At 41.7% G+C, this 12,138-nt stretch overlaps 1 long non-coding RNA gene across 3 annotated transcripts in view; it reads left to right on the forward strand.

Annotated features, from left to right (window-relative positions):
* The window catches only part of LOC146441492 (uncharacterized), an 85,540-nt gene extending 80,954 nt beyond the window's left edge, over positions 1–4,586 (forward strand). For all 3 annotated transcript variants that reach the window (XR_014849931.1, XR_014849930.1, XR_014849932.1), the window contains 3 exons: positions 203–1,802; positions 4,186–4,351; positions 4,458–4,586. This is a non-coding gene — a long non-coding RNA (uncharacterized LOC146441492). The remainder of the gene's footprint in view (positions 1–202; positions 1,803–4,185; positions 4,352–4,457) is intronic.
* The last annotated feature ends 7,552 nt before the right edge of the window (positions 4,587–12,138 follow it).

The following is a 12,138-nucleotide window of genomic DNA, read 5'->3' on the forward strand; positions in this document are numbered from 1 at the left end:
CTAATGGACAGATTGAATGAGTAAACTGTCTGAAGTGGCTGTTATGTATTTTCCTGGGGTTTCTTTTAGGAACAGCAAAGGAAAAGTTACGCAACCACCAAAAAAAAAAAAAAATGGAAAAGAAAATTAAAGCACTTGAATTATGATTTATAAATTGTTTCACCAGAAGTAATAGTGACTCATACTTTAATTTCTTTTACAGGAGATAAATCTGAGGTGGTTTGGCTGAGGCACAACTCTTCCCTGGGGGAAAAAAGGCCAAAAGCCAATTCACAGAAAGTTGGTTGAATACTAAAACTCAAGATGACAATCTGACAGCCACTTGGCATCTGCTCTCAGATGGCAGCCAGCTGGCTTCTCACAACAGTATATGCACCAGCAACATTGTTAGGAAGAGCTTGCTGAGAAAGTCAAGGCAGTCCCTGCTTCGATGCGACACCTCCTGTGGGGCTCTCATGCACAGAGCCTGGTGGGTTGGTGCGTCACAGCGGTGCTGCTCTGGCACTCCTGTCTTTACCCACTACGTGTGCACCCCCCGGCATCTCTAAGGAATTAGCAAATTACCAATGAGGGCTAATCAGTAATAACCACCTGCTTTTCTGGGCTCCATCCTGATAATATACAAGAGTATATCGCTCTCTCCAAGGCAGGGCCAACCATTTGACTCCAAGGGCTATGTGACTGTTGGGTGAAGTCCTCAGAATGTTGGCTCTGTGAATTTGGAATTGCTTTTGTTTGCATAGTGCCTTGCAGAAGATGAACCAACCTGTCACTGTGATTTGTGGTGGTGGTATGGCTATGATGAGACATTCTGTTGGGACAAGGCAAAGGTTTCCATCCTTGTTCTGCTCTGGAACAGGTTGAAAAACAGCTGTCATACAAAGCTGTCATACTCTGCTCTGTCACGTGGACACCTTGCAGCCCCTGTTCTCAGGCCCCAGGGAGTACAGTGCTGAAAATGTGATAGTGCTGGTGGTGTGTACTTCACTTTAAGTGTAAGCCATTGTTCCCAGCAGGGATGAAAATAAGAGCAGGGAGAAATGTCTGCACCTACAAGCAAGGACCATATTGCATCAAGATGGACCTGACGAGTCTAAACAGCTGCTGAGTGTGTATCAGCTTCAGGTCTTTTTCTACGTCCTGCCTGCACCAGCTTTTTCAAGTATTCTTGGTTTTGGCTCTGAGAATCCCTGCTCTATCTCTGGTTTACTGATAGCTGTCACAGACACAGAATCCATCATCTTAAGTATTTGTATGATCATTAATTCAATGCAGAATGCCGAGAGCTTGCCACTTCTGGCAATTAACTTGAGATAAATAAAAGTGGTAAGAGGAGGCATTAAGTTACCCACCTGCAGAAGACTGGCTCTATGCTGAGTGCTCTTGACAGATGAATGCATCTGAGGAAGTGCTAATTGCAATGCATTCCCTAATGGCTTTTTGTTGATGTGCAAAAGATTGAGAAAATGGGAAGAAAATGAAAATGCCTCTGTCTTTTGAGTCACGGTGGAAAATATGCAGGAATTGGACTCAGAAAAAGAATATGCTAAGAACAGGGGAACAAGAAGAGGATTGGTGCCATGAATAGAAATCTCCGTCTGTGCTCTGGCCATGGTCCAGGCTGCATGGCATAGTTTACCTGATAGAGTGCCCATTTGGATCATTTATATAACATCAGAGGTGCTATGACTAATGTAGGAAGATGCTCTGTGTGACCTGAGAGTCTTGTGTTGACAGTGAGACAGACACAATACAAAGATTATTTTTTGGGGCATACCCAGGAAAAGGCAGCACTGGATCAGGTGAGGAACAAAGCTCAGGTAAAGAAGCGAATGCTGATCTTGGCCATAAAAATGGCATGAGAAAAGACAGAGGATTACTAGGTGGAGACAAAGTTCTGTGAAGTAATGGAGCCAAGGGTTAAGACTGAGAGTGGGACAGAAAGAACAGTGAGATTAGACAGAGCTATGTGTCTCTAGGAAGTGAAGTTACAAAGACTGTGAACTGGGAAGAAAACAGAAAACTGGGTTATAATGGTGGTGGACTGTAATACACATGTATAGTATGCAGATGGTTAAGCAGATAATCTGACTTGATATACAATATTTTCAAAATGCATGGGTAAAAAAACAGAGGCAGGATAAAGGCAAAAGCGTCTGGAGTAGGTTCAACCAGTGCAGTGAATGCCTGACATGATAAGAGCAATGTGAGCTGATTGGCACTGCTGATCCACTTTGGGTGGGTTGGGTATGCGCAGAGTTCACAGTGTAGGAGGAAAATGCAATGTGCTAGCATCTCCATGGCCATAGCTAATGGGACTAGGGAGAAATCCACACCCTACACACATCCTCTGTCCCCAAAAATACCGCCGAGTGCACCTCTTGTCTACTTGGCTCTAAAGACCTCTCACAAGTGAGTGCAACACCAGATTGGAACTATATCCAAATTTAACTGTAATAGAGCTGCATTTAACCCACTAAACCAAATGATTCCTTGAAGAACAGCATCACAGTTGTGTGATTTCTCACCCTTAAAAGGGAAAATGCATACCATATTATATACAGGGCACAGCAGAGAGGCTAGATGTTGTGATGTGCTGGAGACAATTTCTGTAGACCTGCATTATCTCTTCTCCAGGTTATATTGCAGTGATTATTCTTTTCTCCATAGAGAAACCATAAAAAAACCATTGAAGAACAACCAAAGGTTTTTTTGCCAATGGTAGAGCAGATCCTTTGGCTCTTCCAATGCTGCCCCTTTGGAGAAGGGAGAAATGCAGCCAGGATTGTATGTGGTACCTCAGGAGCATCTAGCTGAACAGCACAAATATTCACAACAACCACTGACCTGCTGCATGGAGTCTGCCCCATGCAGATCGGGAATGGGGATTACAACACAGACCTGGCATCGGGCAAAGAGCACAGTGTGTTCAAAAGCCTCATTTACGGCATTATTTGGGCCAGTAGAAACCAGGAAGGAAATGGTTACGTGAATGTTTCTTCACTGTATTGTTTACAGGATACACAGGGAAATTTTTGGCTTCATATTTGGGTAGTTCAAAAGGCAGAGCCAGCATAGTTGAGAAGAAGAATTGGCAGCACTGAATTTGGCCATAGCAAAGGCAGATTTCAGTGCTGACTGCCAGAGATTACGTCTTTGTTCATCCTTTCAGTGGCAGTTCTGACAGGCTCCCACATCAAATCACTCCAGCTCAGGCTAGCAGAGCTATTCTGGCAGCTTTTATCCGCTTACATAAGTAGGGAAAAGATGAGATGTGACCTTGACCGGCATAGCTGAGTTGGGAGCAGCCTCCAGTTCTGAAGCAGTTTTCTTGGCAGAACCATGCAGTTACCTGGATGACCTTGTTTTCTTCGTGAGGCTTCTAATGCCTCAACTTTACACTGTGGCTGTACTGTGGGCTGCCTGCACAGACCTGCCCATGGCTCTCAAGTCTGGATACAGTGGCCGTTTTAGCTTGACTGGAGTTTTCTGGAGTGGGACAGCACAAAATATTGTTTCTCTAAAGCGTGTATTTATATGGTGGCAATGGAAAGGTTACACAGTGTCGGTCTGATTAAATTTTCTGTTATAAAGAGCAGATATATTCCATTAACCTGTGTCACTGTCCTGTTACTGTACAATGTACTTTGACAGAGAGTTCAAAACATCTTTTGGACAAGGACTGATGAAAGAAGAGCCAGCATCCTTCAAACAATATTGGATTTAGATTTTCAAAAATCAGGATAAACTATTCCTCCAGTGGCCTAATCCTATTTGCTTCATTAAAGGCCTACTGCATTGCAGGGTACTGCATTTCAGGGGACAAAAATCTTCAAACAGAAGAAAATGGCTTTAGCCTTTTGTGTGTGAGAAAGAAGGCATAGAAAAGATTATGAAAGCTAAACTGCGACACATTTGTTTTGAACCATTTAAACAGCTCTAGGCATGGGCTGTATTTTTCAGTATTTTCAAAATTTTTTTTTTATGTGCTACAGTAGAACTGGAAGCAGCTAATATAATTTGATGCCTTTCTGTGTGTACAAGGATGGTTTACTAATTGCTTGTTCCATTTTTTAAACATAAATTAATGGATCGGTAAAATAACAAACTGAGCACAGGTCTGAAGATTTCTAGGTTATTCTCCTGACTTCTACACCATTCTTTCTTTCCCAACTAATCATTTAGGAGAAGTAGACAATAGAGAGAAGATGGAAGGCCAGCTGGAAATGGCCTCTTCTTGTGGGAATGGTCATTTGTTAATGGTATGGACACTGACTAGACTTGCTGAAGACCTACTCCACAGTCCTTGTGAACTGAGCCTGCTCTGTTCTTGAGATGCATCTCCATCAAGGTATGTGAATTTAAATCTGAAATTGAGGCTCTCCAGAAGAGAGAGTTGGGAATTTGTCTTCATCAGTCCAGTTAAACTAACTCTAGGCTTTGTTTGTCATCTACAGCTGAGAATCCTGAGTTGATTATGAGGAAAATAAAGCAATCAAAATAGTACTTAGTCTAATATTCCTGAAGTTAGATCAAGTTCCTTTGACACCTATCAGCAGAAGACCAGAGCACTTTCCAAAGTTGCAAAGTTGTAAGTCAAAGTTACTTGTTAAAACTGTTTGTTCATAATTACTTGTCAGACTTTGCCAGCATTTAAGCCAAACAATGTCCTTTATAATCATGAAGTATTTCAAGTTCAACCATAGCCTACCATCACTGGGCTCTGAGATCCAAGCAGTTGCAATGACTACAGATGCACTGAAAGTTGCCAGGGAAAGTGGGAGAAGGAGCTAAGCCTCAACACAGACATATTTTTAAAATTAAATCAATTTAAGAGTGAAAAATGACCTCACATCTCTTTTCTTGGCCCATTCTTTTCCTCTGAGATGAATAAATAAAACAAACATCATACAAGAACTATTGTATTTTCCAGCTTAACTTCTGTTTCATGTTATTCAAGGAGGCAGATGCATATAGTCTGGCAGGAGGCATTAAGCTCAGTGAACATTTTTCCGTTCAAAAGCTTCACCCCTCCTTTAAGCAAAATACTTCAAAAAGAGGAGAGAGAGCAATTGCCTTCTGCAGCAAACTTAGCAAATGTTTTTGCTACTCATGGCACTGCCTTTCCTGCACATCAAAGGAGAACATCACTCTTCATTAAATACATTAATTAATTTATCACAGGATCTAATTGATATTTCGATTCCAGAAAATAACAGACTTACTTTTTTTGTTCTCCAGCTGCAAAATATCTGACAGGTCACTGAGCAGTCAATGTTGTGGAGAAATCATGATCAGCTTTGTAAAGGCTGTCAGTCATTCAAATACTCAAGTTTGCTTTAGACAGAAAAAGACTCTCTGAATTATATTAGACATGAGTTTTAGTCTCAGGCAAAGCCAGAAATACATGAGAAAAAGAAACACTCGAACAAGCAATTTATAACTAATTTATCAGTATTTTGAGCTTTGAAGAAGGTTATTCAATTGATTGATTCATTCTCACAAATGGTTATCTCTTTTTTAGCAGGAGCATTAGGATTTTGATGTGAGCAGAAGCAAGAGCTTTTTCCTGTGTATGTGCTTAAAGTGGGAGCTTAGCCTGGAGTATTCAAGGCTGAAGGACAGAGTTTGTTTTTTAATGTCTGGGAGAGGAAGAAAATGGAACAGACTAGATCTTATTCCAGAACTTTGAGCTTACATGTTAGTTGCCCTGTGACAAAAAGGGTGATAAGTACTGTGGAAAATGGTCTGACATTTGCTTCAGTCCCTCTAACTCTGTATTATTTTTGTGCAAGCCTGGTGCTGGTGTCTCTATACAAGTAAAGCAAGAAATCTCACCTAGATAAAAGGTAGCCTTATGACAAAGTGTTTGATTGGGTGTCCAGAGACCTGCATTCATTTCCAGGGCCTGCTGTAGCCTGTGTGAACTGGTACATGTCCCTCCCATTCTTAATTCTGCAATGGGGAAATAACACAATTGGATGATATGTGATAGAGTCAATGTTTGTGTGGTGACAGGTCTTTAAAAATACAGAACAGCAAAAACAGCACCACCTCCAGAATCTAAAATTAACCTAACCACGTCATAGAAAAGCTGCATAAGTAGCAGGGTTTTTTCTAGGTTTGCATATTTTCTATTAAATAAAGAAAGACTGATTTTTTTTTCAATTCATTTACATCTGAGTTATCCCAGCTTGAACTGAACTGAGAAATGTCTCTTTGCCACAGGTCAGATTAATGTTCTACTGGGAACATGGCTGAGTCCCTAATAGAAGGCACAGCACTGATTCTACAGTTGAAATGTGCTGGATGGTGACGATGAGGCCTGGAAATACACTTGCATTTGACCTTCAGACAACAGCTCACATTTTGCAAGAGAACTTTTCAGAACATGTTGTTGTACTTACTCTGTTCTCTGTGGAAAACGTAAGGAGAAAATGTAACTTATCTCCCTAGGTGAGTTCAGGTCTTAATGCTGATTTTTTTTCTTGACTTTTCTTAAAATCTGAAAAGACTAACTTAAAGGGTTTAGTTTTAGTCTAAAGTCTTTCAAATCAGCTTGTAAGTCTGTGAAATGACAACTAGTATTTAAAAAAAAGATTTCTTTCCAATTGTCAAAGTATGTTTTTTCTCATATTCTTCTCTTTAGTAGATACACCATTAATGTGGTCAAATCATCACAGAGGCTTTAAAGATTCCCTCACTGCCTCCAAGGTCCTAGTAAACTTTAAAAAACACAGGTCCCAGATGAAAAGAATATCCTCTATTTGTTCTTGTGCCTTTCTTTGTCCTATTTCTGTCCTTTTCTTTCTCCCCAGAAAGCTCCAGGCTTGATTCAGTTCTCATTTGCAGAACTGCTAGAATTGCTGAAATATGATAATAAAAATAGTGTGTTGCTTGTGCAGAGAAGCTCCTTATGTTTGACATCAAGTGACAGTGGAAGCCCTCACCCATGTTCAGCTTTGCATTCCACCTCCTAAACCACTTCTCCTTTGAAGGGCCATATTATTCTGCTCCAGTGCTTTTTCATCAAAACTGGGTATCTCATTCTGATGTTGTTCATACCTGTGTCCCCCTCTCCCCCTCTTCACATTTTCCTTGGGCAATGGCCTTCTGCAACTGCCTGTGTCCTTCAGGTTGAGGACTGGTGTTCCTCAAATCCCAGTGCCTGGTGACCTTCCCCTGCCCCAGCACTCTTCAGCTCCACATCAGTGGATAGTAATGGGTCAGGGGTTTGCAAGTAGCTCAGGTTTTTGGAGACCCAAAACCTATGACAAAGATTCCATCTATAGTTAAAATGTTGGATAGCAGCAGGAGCTGGTGAGCAGGCTGGACAGCATTCAGCCTGTGAAATGTGGCTGAGGAGAGTTCATGGACATAGTCTGGGATCCCTGGTTGCAGTGGAGTCCAGGGGAGCAACAAACACTCTGATGGCCTTGGGGACCTGGGAGCAGCCACGGGGTGGCAATGCAATATCTGCAAAGGTCCTGGTGCCAGGGCTGGGGGAAGCCCTAAGCAGTCCTTCCGAGCTGCCTTTGTCATCTGGATGTTCAGCTTGAGACCTGCTTAATGAGCCTAAGCCAGGGATTGTTTTGACTGAGTGTCTGAGCTGGAATTCTTTGAATAAAATTGTTGTTTTCTCTGCAGCCTCTTAGAAGCTTGATTATTCCACTAGAGACATTTTGAGACCAATCCCATGAACATATTTTGAGCGTATTAAAAGCCTGTCTTAAAACTGGCACATACAAGCAGCAATCAATGAAAACTTGGCACTGCTACACTGAACCACATTGTGTTGGCCATAATATTGATGTTTGCTGAATATTTACAGCATTAAAGCAACCGTTTATTTAAAAGAAACAAGTTGGAAAGAGCTTACACTGCAAGCAGTAAGTAAATTATATCAAATACCATATGAGTTTTGATGCAGCATAAGTAAAACATTAAAGCTGGCTAGGGCTGTTTTGATAAAAGATCTGTCTGAGAAGTTCTGCATAGAAGATAGTGGATTAACATAGATTTTGGTACGCTCTCTGTCCCAAAAAGGTGGTTTCCAGAAGGTAAAGTGATTCAGAATTTGTGTTGAGCAAATGTGCACAAGAGGTTAACTTGATTTTGTTATGAGTGCTACATTTCACCTGATGGATGGATTCATGTCTGTGTCTAGAATGTGATTTGACTGCTGTGTGTCCTAAAATGGGACACAAGTTGTTTTGGCAGGAAGAATAAATTTGTGCTCAAGAAAATATCGATTTCTCTGATTGGCAAAGACTCAATGTGTTCTCAGGAACGGAGTGCAGAGAAAACCTTTTCCCTAGCACTGAAAAGACTCATAAATTGTAGGATAGTTGAAAAACACAAATTTTTTAACTTTTGCCAAAAAATAAACCCAAAGCATTTCTGCAACATTTTTACTACTTTACACATATCATTTCTAGCTAGGTAAGAAAGATATCCTTTAAAAGTCTTGTTTTATTTTACTCTTGAAAGGAAACTCACCTGAAATTGAAAACATTGAAAATGTTACCATCAGCACTTATAACTTCTGCTTTCAAAATGTTTTTTGTATGCACATGTCAAAGTGCACTGTAATCAGCAAGTAAGTGAGCTCCATGTAGGTACAGAGGATAAAGTATCAGCTTTTCCACATGAAGAAATGAAAGGCATAGAGCAAATGGACAACTTTCTCAGGATCATACAGATAGTCAGTGGCAGAGTCTGGCTTTCAGAATGCTCAAACCCTTGTTTCAATCGTTGTGCAGAGGTTCAGTCAAAGGCTAACACTGTTTTTTCAGGAGTTATATTGGAAAACACTGTTTCTTCCAAGTTTATCTGATGCCTACCTACTATGTATGATGCACAAATAGTACAGTCAGAGGATAATTTCTACTGAGCCTCAAGGCATAGACAGCAGGACTTGAAAGCCTCTACCCTGGCAAGTGCCTTAGTGTGCAGGCTTGTGCAATGGACTCACTAAAGCCAACACATGCTCCAGTCTCCAGAAATATCAGATTGAGTTGATAATTTTTCTCAGTCTCAGGGGTTCCATGTAATTTGGAAAAATTCTTACTGGAATTCTTACAAATTCTTACTGGAATGTGTAGGCATTTGTGTAGTCTGTAGTATCTAATGTTTTCATAGTGTTTCTTCTGGAGTCCATTTTGAGTGACCTGGAAAGATGGGAAAAAAATCCCTGCCTGTGGAGCAGTGAGGTTCAGTTCACTCATACCTGGGTGAAGTATTTCCCTGCTTATGCCCTGGCAGATGGGAAGGACCTGCCTGTGGAATACCAGACTGAGCATGGGGAGCTGAAGGAGAAGAAGCTGTGTTCATTTCCCTCGCTAATCAAGAATAATCACAGAAGTTCAAAATTACTACATTAGTCAGCACCATGACAGCGTAACAAACATGCATTGTGAGGTAGTTAAATAAAATATTTAAGGGAATGCACCTGGCAGTGGGATTTGGTCCCAAAAGGATGGATAAGGTGGAAATGCATAGATAAATGGATTCATGCAGACTTTGTTCTAAGATTCAAAGTAATAACAGCAATAGCTGACAGTGGGATTTTTTTCACAGCAGGAGGTACCCATTTGGTTCTTATACCTAGTGACAATTTTAGGTGATTTTTGTTGTTACATTTTTTCTAATCCTATTTGAGTACCTGTTTTTTATGGGATTAATGGCTCACAGTCTCTGAGACACTTATTTAAGATGCAGGAAAAAGGATGTGTCTGCTAGACACATCTGTGCTCTGCAGTCTAAAATTGTCTCCTGTTGTGAGAGAGATAGAAGTTGCTAGAGTACACCTGAGCTGCTAACAAACTGCTTTGTAACCTTGCCCCTGGAATTTACTAGTTCCTATTTTAAAAAGCAATGTTTACTAAGGTGTTGTTGGGCTGAATTGTGATATTTCCTTTTCTAACTGGGGCTGTCAAGAGCTATATGGTTTAAGAACTCTTGTTTTCTCTTAAATGATGCTACCTGCAAAAAAACTTGCAATAAAACAATTCAGCTATCCATTGATGTCTGTTAGAACTGCATTAGAAACCTTTCTAATAGCAAACTCTTTTCCAGGGAATCTAACTCATATATTAATTTATTTCCCCTGGAAGTGAGACACTGACAGCACTGACTAAAAACAAGCTTTGTATCGGCAGGAGTTGTGATGGGCTTGCTCTCTTTCAGTCACACATCATGTGTCTCTGCGGAAGGCATAGGGACATGGAGGTAGTTTTCACCTAATGGTGCACTGTGATTTATTGACTGGCTGTGATCTGCATTTTGAAGAACTGCATTTCTGACAGCTTGCAGGGTCTCCTGGAACTCCATGCTCCCAAAGCAAACTCAGTGTTATGAAAGAACTCTGTAGCATACTAACGTACAGTGAGGTCCAGCTTTACAATGCCTAATTCCTGCTGAAGTCTGTAATGAATGAGAAACTAAATGTTCCTACAGAGCTGGGCCCAGATGGTGAAGAAGGAATCATAGGATCATGAAGGCTGGAAGAGACCTTTAAGATCACACAGTCCAACTGTCCACCCAGCACTACCACTGTAACCCCAAAACCACTAAACCACCTCACCCAGCGCCAGATCCAGGTGCCTCTTAAACCCCTCCAGGGATGGTGACTCCACCACTGCGCTGTGCAACATATTCCAATACCTGTTATATATCCAAACAGTGATTTTTTAAAAAAAATATCTAATCTGAGACTTCGATGTCTCAGTTTAAAGCCATTTCCCCATGTCCTCTCACTGCAGGAACAGTAGGTGGACTGGCTCCCACCTCACTACAACCTTTTTTCGGGTGGTTGTAAAGAGCGGTGTAGTTCCCCTGAGCCTCCTTTTCTCGAGACAAAACAAACCTAGATCCCCAGCCATTCCTCATAAGGCATGTTCCGTAGTCCTTTCACAAAAAACTTGTTGCCCTTCTCTGGACTCTCTCCAGCACTTCGATGTCCTTTTTAAAGTGAAGGGACCAGAACTGAACCAGTATTCAAGGTGTGGCCTCACCAGTGCCAAGTACAGGGGAACAATCACTGCCCTGGTTCTGCTGGCCACACTATTCCTGATATGGCCCAGGATGCCACTGGCCTTCTTGGCCACCTGCTGGATCATATTGAGCTGGCTGTCGACCAGCACCCCCAAGTCTCTTTCTGCTGAGCAGGTATTGAGCCACTCATCCCCCAGCCTGTGTCATTGCATGGGGTTGTGTGACCCAAGTGCAGGAATGCAGCACGTCACCTTGTTGAACCTTCTGCAGTTGTCCACAGCCCACTGATCAAGTCTGTCCAAGTCTCTCTGTATTGCCTTTCTACCCTTGAGCAGGTCAACACTTGCACCCAGCTTAGTGTTGTCTGCAGATTTACTGAGGATGCACTCAATCCCCAAATCCAGATCATCAATAAAGATGTTAAACAGGACCGACCCCAAAGCTGAGCCTTGAGGAACATCACTGGTGACCTGCTGCCAGCTGGATGTACCTCCATTCACCACCACTCTCTGGGCCCAGCCACCCAACCAGTATATACCCATCGAAAAGAAGAGGAAACAGGCTGGGGATGGGGGAACTGTTCATTGTTCATTAGCTTCCAATCCATGTTTTTCAGACTAACAAGCCACAAAAAATAAAATCTTTATCATACCTATTTCACCATATTCTGCATCTGAAAATTGTTGTGAAACAGAAGAGTCAGTGGATTTTTGCTTTTTCCAGCTCATTTCAAACTGAAACCTGAAGTTGCTGCTGTGACTGTAGTGCAAGGAAGGTTTCCCTTGGCTGTCTCAGAGAGCAGCAGCCATACAGCCTCAGTGGTATGGCACCAAGGCTGCGGTGGAAGCGTATACAAAATTAGATGTGCCCTTCTTGATGAATGCTCATTTTCATCATCGACCAGAACCACTGGCAGTAGACCATCAGGATATTAGTCCCATCTGCAGTGATGCACAGGATTTGCAGAGAGCTTTTCCAGCTACCATACTGACTTATGGACTTTGATGAATTGGCCCATCTGTTCCTTTCCAGAAAGCAGGCACAGATTATTGAGACTGCACCAAACTCATAGTTTTCAGAAGAAAAGGAGCTAACTGTCAAACTTGTACTACTAGGCCATGACTTAGATGATCTGAACAATTT

The sequence above is a fragment of the Lichenostomus cassidix genome, chromosome 2 (assembly GCF_008360975.1).
Source record: "Lichenostomus cassidix isolate B80296 chromosome 2, HeHo_3.0, whole genome shotgun sequence".
NCBI lineage: Eukaryota > Metazoa > Chordata > Aves > Passeriformes > Meliphagidae > Lichenostomus > Lichenostomus cassidix.